The 12,016-nt window shown below is 40.7% G+C and overlaps 2 non-coding genes across 2 annotated transcripts; both read left to right on the top strand.

Annotated features, from left to right (window-relative positions):
* Positions 1-599: 599 nt before the first annotated feature.
* Positions 600-681, top strand: trnas-gcu (transfer RNA serine (anticodon GCU)). The gene has a single exon. It is a non-coding gene; the product is annotated as a tRNA-Ser (tRNA).
* An 11,015-nt stretch (positions 682-11,696) lies between these two features.
* trnat-agu (transfer RNA threonine (anticodon AGU)) lies at positions 11,697-11,769 on the top strand. Its single transcript has one exon. It is a non-coding gene; the product is annotated as a tRNA-Thr (tRNA).
* Positions 11,770-12,016: the final 247 nt, after the last annotated feature.

The raw sequence follows: 12,016 nt of genomic DNA, 5'->3' as shown, positions 1-12,016 counted from the left end.
TAAACACCGCAGTTGCGGACATTTTGTAGCCTAAAATGATGTTATGATAAGCTTTAATAAAATGCCCGGTCATTTGCCCCGCCCCCGGCCCGGCTCTGACTTGTTCCGCCACTGTCACTGATGTCACTGTTTGCGCTGCCTAACGACATCACGTGACGTCCACCCACTTTCGCTAACTCCACCCAATGTGTCCACCCACTTCCAGCCAGCACGGTTCAGCGCGGTTGTAGTCGAAATGCAACTCCAACAGCCCCGCTCAGCTCGACTCAGCTCGACTCGGCACGGCACGACTCAGCCGCGTTTGTAGTGGAAAAGCGGCATTAGCCTCTGATCAGGAAAAGGAGCACAAAATTTACTGCGATTGGTTTCAAATGATTATAATTTCATTTTCAGTCAGACTTCAGATGAGCATTTTAGACAGATTTATTTTTGAATATGTAGTTTTCACATTTTCATAACAGGCTTATTAAATAAATATACAGCAACAATGTTCCAACAAATATTTTAATGAGTCTGAGTTTTGACTTTGACAGAGTTACTCGCACACCAAAGATCATTGCATCAGACAAAATAAACAAACACACATATGCATAAATGTGGGCGAGGTGGCCGAGAGGTTAAGGCGATGGACTGCTAATCCATTGTGCTCTGCATGCGTGGGTTCGAGTCCCACCCTCGTCGCATGGTTGTTGCTTTGGGCGGCATGGCGTTGTAGTGGTTAGCATGGTCGCCTCACAGCAAGAAGGTTCTGGGTTGAACCCAGCGGCCGGTGAGGGCCTTTCTGTGTGGAGTTGGCATGTTCTGTCTGTGTGGGTTTCCTCCAGGTGCTCTGGTTTCCCCCACAATCCAAAGACATGCAGTTTGGTTGACGTGGGGTGGCCTTGAGCAAGGTGCTGAACCCCTGGGTGTGTGCGTGTGTTCACTGCTTCAGATGGGTTAAATGCAGCGAATGAATTTCACTGTGCTTGAAGTGTGCATGTGATGAATAAAGGTTTAAAAATAAATAAATATTAACATACAGTATGTAAAATGCAATTTAAACAAACAAATGTTTAGGAAAAATGTAAACACCTGTAACTGAATTCATGACACCTTTTCTCGTTATCTGTGCAAAGATCTGTACTATTAATTCAGATTTATTCCCTTTGCAGACTTTTTAATTCAAATCAATGTCTTTAAGTGTCAGATAGAAACACATCCTGGCTGATCGCTTCATCAGGGGGAAATGGGGGAACTGTCCTTAAACTGCTCACACACACAAAATACATTATGATTTAATGCTGTGACAAAATACAGACAGACAATAATCAGCAATTATTGCTCGATAGTGATGGCCGTCTGAAGCCGGGGCTCCGAAGCGCGTGCCGAGTATAAGAGAAACTTTGGGTTTCTCTTACAGTCAGGTCTGAGCAGTATTTATTTATTTGTCACATAATTCACTGTCACAATATTCATGCACCTTGTGACAAATAAATACTGTTCAGACCTGACTGTAAGAGAAAGATAAACTGAAATAATTTCCGTAAAAATAATTATAGCAGTGGGAAAAAAGTCAGGAGAAACTTGTCTTGGGGCCAGTTTGATCGGATATGACGGTTTAACACACAAACCAAATCCACGCGATGTGAGGGGTAAGATGGCGGCCAGATGGCTTCACTCTGACGAGCCTATGAGCTCTCGGTCCGGGAGAGAAGATGTAAAGCCGCCCACACACAACACTGAATGGGCTACTGAGCAACACAGAGCGATCAGGATGCTCTCTCTCTCTCTCTCTCTCTCAGGGAGCTGATGTCACCTGGTCACGTGACCTGGGTTTTCCCTTAAAGTTTAGGGGAAAACCCAGGTCACATGATTCAGACAGTTTAATTAGTTTAATTAGTTTAAATGAAAACAGTTTAATTAGTTTAAATGAAAACAGTTTAATTAGTTTAAATGAAAACAGTTTAATTAGTTTAAATGAAAACAGTTTAATTAGTTATGTTTCAAAATCTGCAGCTATATAAGAGCCACACATCCACACAGAGCTTCAGAGCGACACAAACCTTCACAGCGAGTAACAGCGAGTTTCCAGCGATTTAATCTTCTCCTTCGTAGCAAGTCACCTTGTACTAACTGAGTGATTTGTATTTTTTTAAAAAGTTTTAATAGTTTACTAACACGACACACACTAATCGCATGGCTGTGTATTCTCATTCCTTCTTCTTTACCTTCATACTGATCAGGGCTGGGTTTCCCAAAAGCCTCTTAACGCTAAGACATTCTTAACTAGGAGAGAGAGAGAGAGTGCATTGTGCTGCTTGCTCTACCATTTACCGATAATCTTTTTGCTGCAATGCTTTTGGGAAACCCACCTTCAGCCTTTAGGTCCTTACGTTTTACGATTCCTCCAGTCTCCATCGAGAAATGCATTTTAGTGTACTTATCCTCAGCTTTGTCTGTTTAAAACAGGAGGTTACCGTGTCGATGCTGACAATGTTCTGTCCATCATTCAGTTGGTCTCCTTGCTTTTCTCCACCACTGAAAGTCTGATTTTTCTCTCTCTCTAGGTAAAATGAACTCAAACTCCACAATGACCTCACTGTATGTGGGTGATCTGCACCCTGATGTCACCGAGATGATGTTGGTGGAGATGGTGAGCCGTGCAGGACCCATTCACTCTGTCCACATGTGCAGGGACAAGAAGACCTTCTCCTCACGCGGCTACACTTTCGTCAACTTTCTGCATCGAGCTGATGGTAAGACAGTACAAACCATACAAAAGACAGGAGAAGGCTGTTCCCGACACTATTTCTGCATTTTTAATACCAGTTTATAGCCTGCTCAAGGATCCATGTGTGATTTATGTATGATGTTACTGCTTTCATACATGGATAAGTTAAAATCTGTGCCTCTAAAAAGCTTAATTTTTTTGAAGTTTTTTAAATTCTCTTAGAATACATATAAAATCAGGGCTTTACATTAGCACCTGCCAAATGCGGGTAAAATTGGGCTTTGGCGAGTAATGACTTTAGTCTCACTAGCCACTTTGGCGGGTGGTTTATTCTGTGGTATGACAATATATTTTTTGTAGTTTTCTCTGAAGGCATCTGATATAATAAACACATTGCAATGTAACATTACGCGCCTACAACTCCCATGAGCACCTGCGTAAACATTCTGACATCATGTTAGAATTGTTTAGAACGTACTTTAACGTCTCAGGTAAAATCAGTGATGCGGTAACCTGCGGTTAATGAACGAAGCAACAAAGTTGCTGACGACTGACAAGTGCACTATGTAGCAGCATATAGCTGGAGTTTCAAACCCTGCTGCTCAGGGAAAAAGGGGCAGAGATGATCAGGGTCGGAGCAGCATTTTAAAATCACCGAGGTCCTTGATGCGCAAAGTGCGCGCCAAAACATTTTCTCCATATTTAAATGAGAGGGTGAATTACACATCACACAAGAGATCTATTCCTGAAGTTACTTTTAATGGTGTTTGAACTGAATATCATCAGTTTTGAAAAAAAAAAATCATGTATGTGACAAGAGTAAGAATAATTGAAGCTTGTTTAATGGTTTCCTCTGGCCCAAGCAATGAGGACAAAAGATCCCCTAACCATGTAGCCTATGGAACTGAGATACATTAACAATCTGGCATCCGTTACACCGACACAAAAAAAAAAAAAAAACATTCTGGGGAAAAAAATCAGTATACACCACCATGTTTTAGGCAAAGTTATCCAAGGCAAACATAAGTTGAAACTTTCCACTCCATTGCTTTGGCTTATCGAATGATTTACTGTATTTTTAAAATCACAAACAAAGCAGGCTACAACTGCACTGCTGCACATGTAGTCCGGAGTAAACCTGAAAAGTAAACCCGATCTGCTCAGAGAGTCATTTGAGCTCCTCTTGAGCCTCTTTCAAGATGTTGAATATAGGGTTTTGATGGCGCATCCTATATGGAAAGCCACTAGAGGCATGGCCACGTTCACATTACACCACAGGTTCCTGAATGTGGTCCTGGAATGCACCATTTTCCTCTGGTTCAGCTATAATCAGCTAATTAACTAATTATACAACAGTTCAGTAATATACAGACTCACTAATTTGATTGGCTGAGCAGCGTTCCATTCATGCCTATGTTTAGTATAACCAAACTGGGATGTTACCCCTTTTCGACCCACAGAGAACGGATTCTGTTCTTGTTCAAAGAATCCTGAATGGAATTGCTTCAAGAACCTGTTCCCTGTTGGTCGAAAAGGCGTACCTAGTCATTCGTAAGTTTTTTTGTTTGTTTGTTTGTTTCTTTTGTAGGCTGTAGCCACAATGTCATCATGTTGTCAGAATCAGTGTAACATATCTCTCATAACCCGGGACAGAACAGTACCGTTGTGTGTGTGTGTGTGTTATTTACCAGCTGGGGGGGTCCGTATCGTGAAATACCGTGACCGAGGTCTTGAAAATACTGACCGAGGCCTCTGGGCCGAGGTCACAGTATTTCACAATACGGACTGACCTTAAGCTGGGAAATAATATATTTATTTTTTCATCTCATCTCATTATCTCTAGACGCTTTATCCTGTTCTACAGGGTCGCAGGCAAGCTGGAGCCTATCCCAGCTGACTACGAAGTTCGAAAATGTAAATTTAATAGCTTCATGAAAGTGCGCTGATGGTTACCATGGAAACTCCGTGTCTCCTGCACTGCGTTCCTCCCCCGAGTCACGCATGCGCTCATTCGCTTTTTTGTTCTTGGTCTCAGAGCCGCGCACACCAAACAGAGACAGAATCAGCGTTTAACATCATTAACAATGCACTTTTTACGAAGACGTTTTAATGTTATTCTTTATTTTTTATCCAGTTGAATATTTAGCGTACCAATGTATTTTCAGCTCTTAAAAATGACCGAGGTCTGGACCGCGGGGGCCTCAGAGCTGGCTGCGGCCATGGAGATGAACAAAACACTAATAGGAAGATAAGACAGTTCAATGACAAATGGAAGTTCGGGTGAGATTGGCTAGTTCATAGCAAAACCGAAAATAACGTACTGTGAAGACTGTAGAAAGTCTGGCAAAGACGGGGACCAGTAATTTTAAACTCAAAACTATAAAGGACCACGAAAAGTCAAATGCACACACCGGTACTATAACATCAAAACAGGCGAAGACGGCTGGTCACTACAGGACAGCATTGCTTTCAGTCCCTGGCTGTCATGAAGTCAGCTGAGCTGGAGAGGCTGGAGCTGCTGTTTAGAAACATTCATGCGATTGGAAAGAAGTTGATCTCACCCCAGCTATCAACTTATGGCCTGCTGGAAGCCTCAGGTCACGAAGACCATTTTTCATTGACCATTCAGACTCATCTGATGATGAATGTAATGAGGACATTTTGGCCCAATCCCAATTCTAATTTCTACCCCTCCCCCTCCCCCTTCCCCTCCCCCTTCCCCTTGGCCCTTCCCCTTGAAACTCAGCTACAAGGGATAGGGCTTGAAATTCAACCCTTACGTATTGGGATAGCCCTTCAACGATCGCATACGTCATCGCGTACCTCCGTCAGCGTTTACGTTAGCAAAACGCAACCAAATGCGTCATTGGCTGCGACCAGCCGCTACAGTCAGAGCCAGAGGCAGAACCAGAAATCTCTGCTGGCAGGGTGTGATTTGTTAACTAACACCACTGAATGGGATATCTTTGGCGCTTCGTGCACCACATCCGACAGAATGAGGTGTCAGAACACTCATGTAAACAATAAAAGCGAGAATAACAGAACAAAACGTACGCAGTCAAGCAACCGAAAACAATACTCACTCCCAAAGCTTTTTAGCAGCAGCTTGGATTTCAGAAATCGCTGCTCATTCTCAGCTCGAAAGCGAATCAAGCGGCGTGTTACCTCTGGATAACAACTTAAAACACGTAAATAATGGAGAAAATACATTTATGACAATCTTTCGCCGCGGGAACCGCCATCTTTCTGAAATCCGCATGAAATCTCGCTGAAATCCGCATGGCATTGTGGGAAATCACTCAAACCCCTTTGTTCGGAGTCAGCTCCAGGAAAATCTCCGTTTGGAGGGGTACAGAAGCCCTACCCCTTCCCCTACCCCTCCGCGTTAACTGGGATTGGGATACCCCTACCCCTTCACGTGAACGCGCAAAATGGAGGGGAAGGGCCAAGGGGTTGGTCCAAGGGGTGAAATGGGATTCGGCCTTAATGTCTCTCTCTACACATGTTCACACACACACACACACACTATTAATAGATAATACATAATATACATAATAATACACATAATACTTGCATATCAAAACATCAAATGTTTTTCAATGATAAATGTTTTGAATTGGACTTTTAATATTAGAATCAGTTCAGTTGTACTGAATGTTATTTTTCATATCATACGATATTTCATATTGTAAGGGGCTTGAATTTGAGTTCAATAAACAGAATACTCTGTTTATATTTTTGTCTGAATTGGTTGCATGTTTTCATATAGGGAGCTACCTTAACAGCACTGAATACTTGAGTGCTACTGTAGAGATACATTATACGCTGCCATTCATAATTAAATCTAGATCTTCCGAACTTTAACATATCATGGTGAATAAAAAACTTCGATTTCCTGGCAACAAAACTGTGGCTAGTGAAAAGGCTGAATGGCTAGTGACTCAGGAAAACCACTAGCCACAGTGGCCGGTGAGCAAAAAAGTTAATGTAAAGCCATATATACTGTGTGTGTATATATAATATTCAAATTTTCATAACCTTTCTGACCCATCTTTACCAAGGATGCCAGTACTTCTGAATCTGACTGCATGCACATAGTATAATTGATACCGATAATGTTTTTTTCACTGAAATGAATGAGCTGTGATGTGTTTTCGTTCCTTCAGCTGAGCGAGCGCTGGAAAGCATCCCAGCTTTTGAGACAGTTGCAGTTGGGGACAGCAGTCCAGTTGTGGTTCCAGTTTCAGTTGCAAAAGAACTTCCAGCTACAACTGATGCAGTGCCTCCTACAGCTGTGTCACCTGTGAATGACGTTCAGCCAGACAAGGACGCAACAGTAAGAACAAAACAAGAGTAATGAGTCGTAATAATAATAATAATAATAATAATAATAATAATAATAATAATAGAAGAAGAAGAATGAGTTCCTCTGTGTCCAGGATGGACCCACATCACCATCTGCTGGGAAAAGGCTGACCATCTACATGTTGGAATCATGTCCTGTAGATGAACAAGTCCAGACGGCGCGTGAGTTTCACACTCATACACGCATAAAAAACACACACCAACATCTGGCTCATACACACTCCTGCTCTGCAGCTCAGCATATAATCCACTGTTTGTTTTTGTTTTTTTTGTGGCCACTGCCTCAAAGAGGCGAAGCGAGGCAGTAGCCACTATGTCATCGTGTTGTAAGAATGAGTGTAACAATAGTGAGACTTCGTAACCAATCAGCACTTATCCTGATCAAGTTCGATTACCCGTTCTACTTCTTGATAGACTTCAGAACCAATGAGAACCAAAAATGGAATAAGAGAAACCTCGTTATAACTTCGTAGTGTTGTAAGATAATGGGCAGATAAAAAGATAAACGAAATTCACCTTGTGGTTCACCAAGGCTACTGATTCGATATCGAGTAAGTGGTGTTCATTTGAAGAAAATGTAGCTTGTTGATTATCATGGCTTTTGTTTGGTCCTTCTGAAAGGTCAAATGAAAGGTTTTGAAAGGTTTTTTTTTTTTAGCTTTTTGGCAGATAGCTTGAGAAGCCGATATCAAACTTCTGCTATTGGCTTTAATTTTTTAATTGTATTTTTTATTTCAGAGTCTTTACACTCCACTTGTGAAACAAAATGTGCTCATTAGTTCTAAATAATGCTTCAAAGACAATTCATGAACAAGTGCTTTCGTACTATTTTGAAAATAGATCGAGTTCACAGCACTGCATTTAGAACAAAATACACTAAACAAAACATGGTAACCAAAACACTCCAAGCCCTGATGCTGCTCGCAGCTTGGTGATGCTTGCAAGAGATGAGGCGAGTAGAACTGATAACGTGTATATATGCTATATTTACTGTATGGACATGGGATCAGAAAACTATTTTATTTATAAACAGTAGCCACATGGACCCATAGGGTACCTTTTTTTTCTCCCCCATTATGGTTTGCGATGTGTTTCCTTGTCGAGATCGAAAACTTTTCCAAGCACCTGCTTTCAACTCGTCTTGCTTTTGTTCCTCAATAATCGAGAATAGAAAGAGTCTGGCACCTGAACCCCGCCCATGTTACATGATTGGATGGCTGGGACCATTCACTCGATTTCTGTTCTCTCACACCTCACTCACTCTCGTTGTCTGTCTGCAGATGATCACTTGTTGCCTCTTGTTGAGGAAATCCACCCGAACTTGGCAAATAAGATCACCTGGATGCTTGCAGGGAACCAGAACAATTACGAAATCATGAATATGATCAGCGATCCTGAGCTCCTGTATGCCAAAGTGAGCACGCACACAATACACACACACACACACACACACACACTGCACCAACACACACACACTCAAGCAATTTACAGAGTGTTTCATCTCTGATTCTTAAAAACGTCTGATACTGAAATGATGAATTAACTTTGGCTATGTGGAAACAAAACCCCACCCACCATCCCTCTTTCCTCCTCTCTCTCTCTCTGTGTAGGTGGATGAAATGGATGCGATCCTGAAGGCGAGGGAAGCTGGTCTCAAGCCGGTGAGGATCTTTTAATAAAAACTGGACGTCTGCTGAAATTCAGTTCTGAGACACACAACGATATTTTGTATTCGATTTCTATTGAAACGTTTCGTCAGATCACAGTTTACACAGAGATCAAAAACGTTCAGGAGTCGTTTCTGACCTTGTGCACTTCTCTTACAGGAAGCCATCAAGATGCTGTTCGGTGACGAGAACAAGAAAAGAAGGAAGAAGAAGAAGTATTTTAAAAAACACTGCACCCGTAATGGAAATTTCTAATAAACACTTCAGAACGCTTAGGAGTTGTCTTTTCAGTTATTTATTACAGTAGATCATATAAAAGATATATAAAATAGGAAAGGAAAGAGAAGAATAGAAGAAGACACCACTTCTGATGATGCCGAGAGTACGCGCACTCTGAGTTGTGTTTTAGGAATGTTATCTATTATACTCTGAAAGCATTCGCTCACTGCTTGTGTCGCCACGTGATTGGCTCAAGATTTTCTATGAAGTTTTACTAATGAGTGCACCTGGCGTGCTCTGGTATGTGCAGGCAGATGCGAGTTAGGGAGAGCCCAAGCTCCCTGCTTATCACCACCGAGGTCAGGAAAGGTGATTACATCATGAGAAGATGCGTAGTTAGGACGAACTCAAGCACCCTGCTCATTACCACCAAGGCCACAGAAAAGCGATTACAGCATGTGGAAAAACATCTCTTCTCAGTAACTAAGCCACTTTAGTTCAACATACAGAAACACAGAGAATAATAATGTTCATCCATTAAGTCATTTGAGCTCAACATACAGAAACACAGAGAATAATAATGTTCATCCATTAAAATTCCCTCACATTCTCCCCCCTTTTTATCCTATAGGATAATAATTGCTAAAAGAAAAAAAAATGTACACAATTTCAGTGGTAAGAGTTCCCAGAGAGATTCAACTTAACACGTCATTGAGTGTACAGGGATAATGCTAAGGCTGTTTTTTATAAGACATAGACATCTTAAGTTAACGCTAGCAAGCTACATACATAGATCAGGAAACAATAGAACGTGAGTTCATTGTTCGTGAGTTCAATTCTGAGGAGGCTTCATCAGGAGGTGCATCCCAATCCCAAATATTGAGCGAGCTGTAACCCTCGACACTACACATTTATTTATTTAAAAGGTAACAATTTATTAAAAAACAAGAATGTATTTAAATATTGTATAATAATAAATTAATAATAATAATTTTAGAATAAAGCAGTTGTGGCATTTATTTTTACAAATCAGTCTGTAGGTTTATATTTGTATATTATATACAAATCAGTCTGTAGGTTTATATATTATAGTGTTAAAAATCCAGGTGTTTAACAGTAGGATGTTATTATGTCACTCTTCAGTATGATCAATATTTATAAATTAATAGTCATCAAATTTATACATGGTAATGGTAAAGTATAGTATATTTTACGTATTCTGTATGTAAATATGTACATATGTCTATTAAATCTTTAAGATTAATAGGTTTTTAAGATATATAATAAAGTATAAATATTGTAGTCTAATAATATCTAATAATAATATCACAAGTCTCTTGGCGCATCTGAATGAACCATTTCTCAGCTGTTTACTCGAGATCATGAAATAATTGTTTTGTTTTCTCAAGATCTCAAAATAACGGTTTTGTTTTCTCGAGATCTCGAATTAGTTGTGTTGTTTTCTTGAGATCCTGAATTAATTATGTCGTTATCTCGGGATAACAAGGTGAATAAAAAAAGGATTATATGAAGGGCCTCTCTCGGCTTCCGTAGTATATATTCTCAAATCACTTGTCTCTTTTTTATTTCTGTTTAACATACCATTCTGACAGTTTGGCCATATTGCTGTGTTGAACAGCTTGTTGCACCTTCCATTAAAGTGTTCACTTTTGTACACATCTTCTTGCTTTATTCATTCAGTTGTGGGGAATGGTTAGTAAGGTTGATTCTGACCTAGGCTATGTTGAGGTCACATATCTACTTTTTAAGTTCATGCTATAGTGCGTACAATTTTAGAGATATAGCCTACATGTGCATATGCATTCCCCACAACTGAATGAATAAAGCACCAGGGGTGGTGAGTTCAATTCTCACTGGGGCCTTTGACCTACCTTCTGAAGTTAGAGAGTTCTGATCAAAGATATCGGGACTGAGGAACAGTGGTGCTTGTGAGTTCTCACTGTTTCTTCAAAACAGTTGAGTTTACTTGTATAGTGCTTTTAACAATAAACATTGTTGCAAAGCAGCTTTACAGAATTTGAATGACTTAAAACATGAGCTAATTTTATCCCTAATCTATCCCCAATGAGCAAGCCTGCAGCGACGGTGACAAGGAAAAACTCCCTCAGACGACATGAGGAAGAAACCTCGAGAGGAACCAGACTCAAAAGGGCAGCTGAAACTCTAAAGGATTTGTATTGTGCTGCACATATTTATAACTTCCTGGTTACACAATTATAATTTTGGATTATGTAGCACTAGGAAACTTGGAAAAAGAAGTCTATGAGATATGCATGGAAAAAGCATGAGGTTGAGAAAATTACTTTTTTTTTTAAAGAACCAAAAACACTGGTCAGCTTTTTTTGGTTGGAGTTCTCATCACCTGAAAACCACTGGCTGCTGCTGAGGATGGCCCCGCTTGAAGATCAGTGAGGTCACTCATGGTGCTTATGGTTTGTCTCTTGAGGGCTTGGCTTGTCCAGTGTTTTTGTTAGCTCAGATGAGAAAGTAGCCAGAATGTACAGCCCACAGCCCACTCTACGATTGACACACCGCATTATTTAAAATGTGTGTCCATTTTTTGTGAGGCAAATCGTAAACAGAAGCTAACTGCAGCTAGGAACTAAAGTTGTGAGTGAGGTTACAGCAGTTTCTGTGGGCTGTTTTTGAGGATTGGCACAGGGGCTTCAAAGTTCTGCTGTAGCCCCAATCTTCAGCTGCTATGAAAGCATAAAGGCTCCATAGCTCAGTGGTAAGAGCACTGGTCTAGTAAACCAGAGGTTGTGAGTTCAATCCTCGCTGGGGCCTATAATGGACATCGTGAATGTAGAAAGATGATCTAGCCAAAAGAGGGGATATTGAAGGACACTAACATGAGAAGGTGAGTAAGTGCTCAGGATTTCTCATCACCTGAAGACCACTTTCTGCTGGTGATAGTGGCTCCATTTGGACAGTTTGAAGATCTGAAGGTGTCTTTGGTGTGCAATTCCTGCAAAACACTTTGCATTCAAGTCTCCATCAATGTGCAGTTGATAACATCAACAAAAAAAAGACT

Source organism: Neoarius graeffei, chromosome 1 (assembly GCF_027579695.1).
Source record: "Neoarius graeffei isolate fNeoGra1 chromosome 1, fNeoGra1.pri, whole genome shotgun sequence".
Taxonomy (NCBI): domain Eukaryota; kingdom Metazoa; phylum Chordata; class Actinopteri; order Siluriformes; family Ariidae; genus Neoarius; species Neoarius graeffei.
This window is presented reverse-complemented; position numbering and strand designations above follow the sequence as displayed.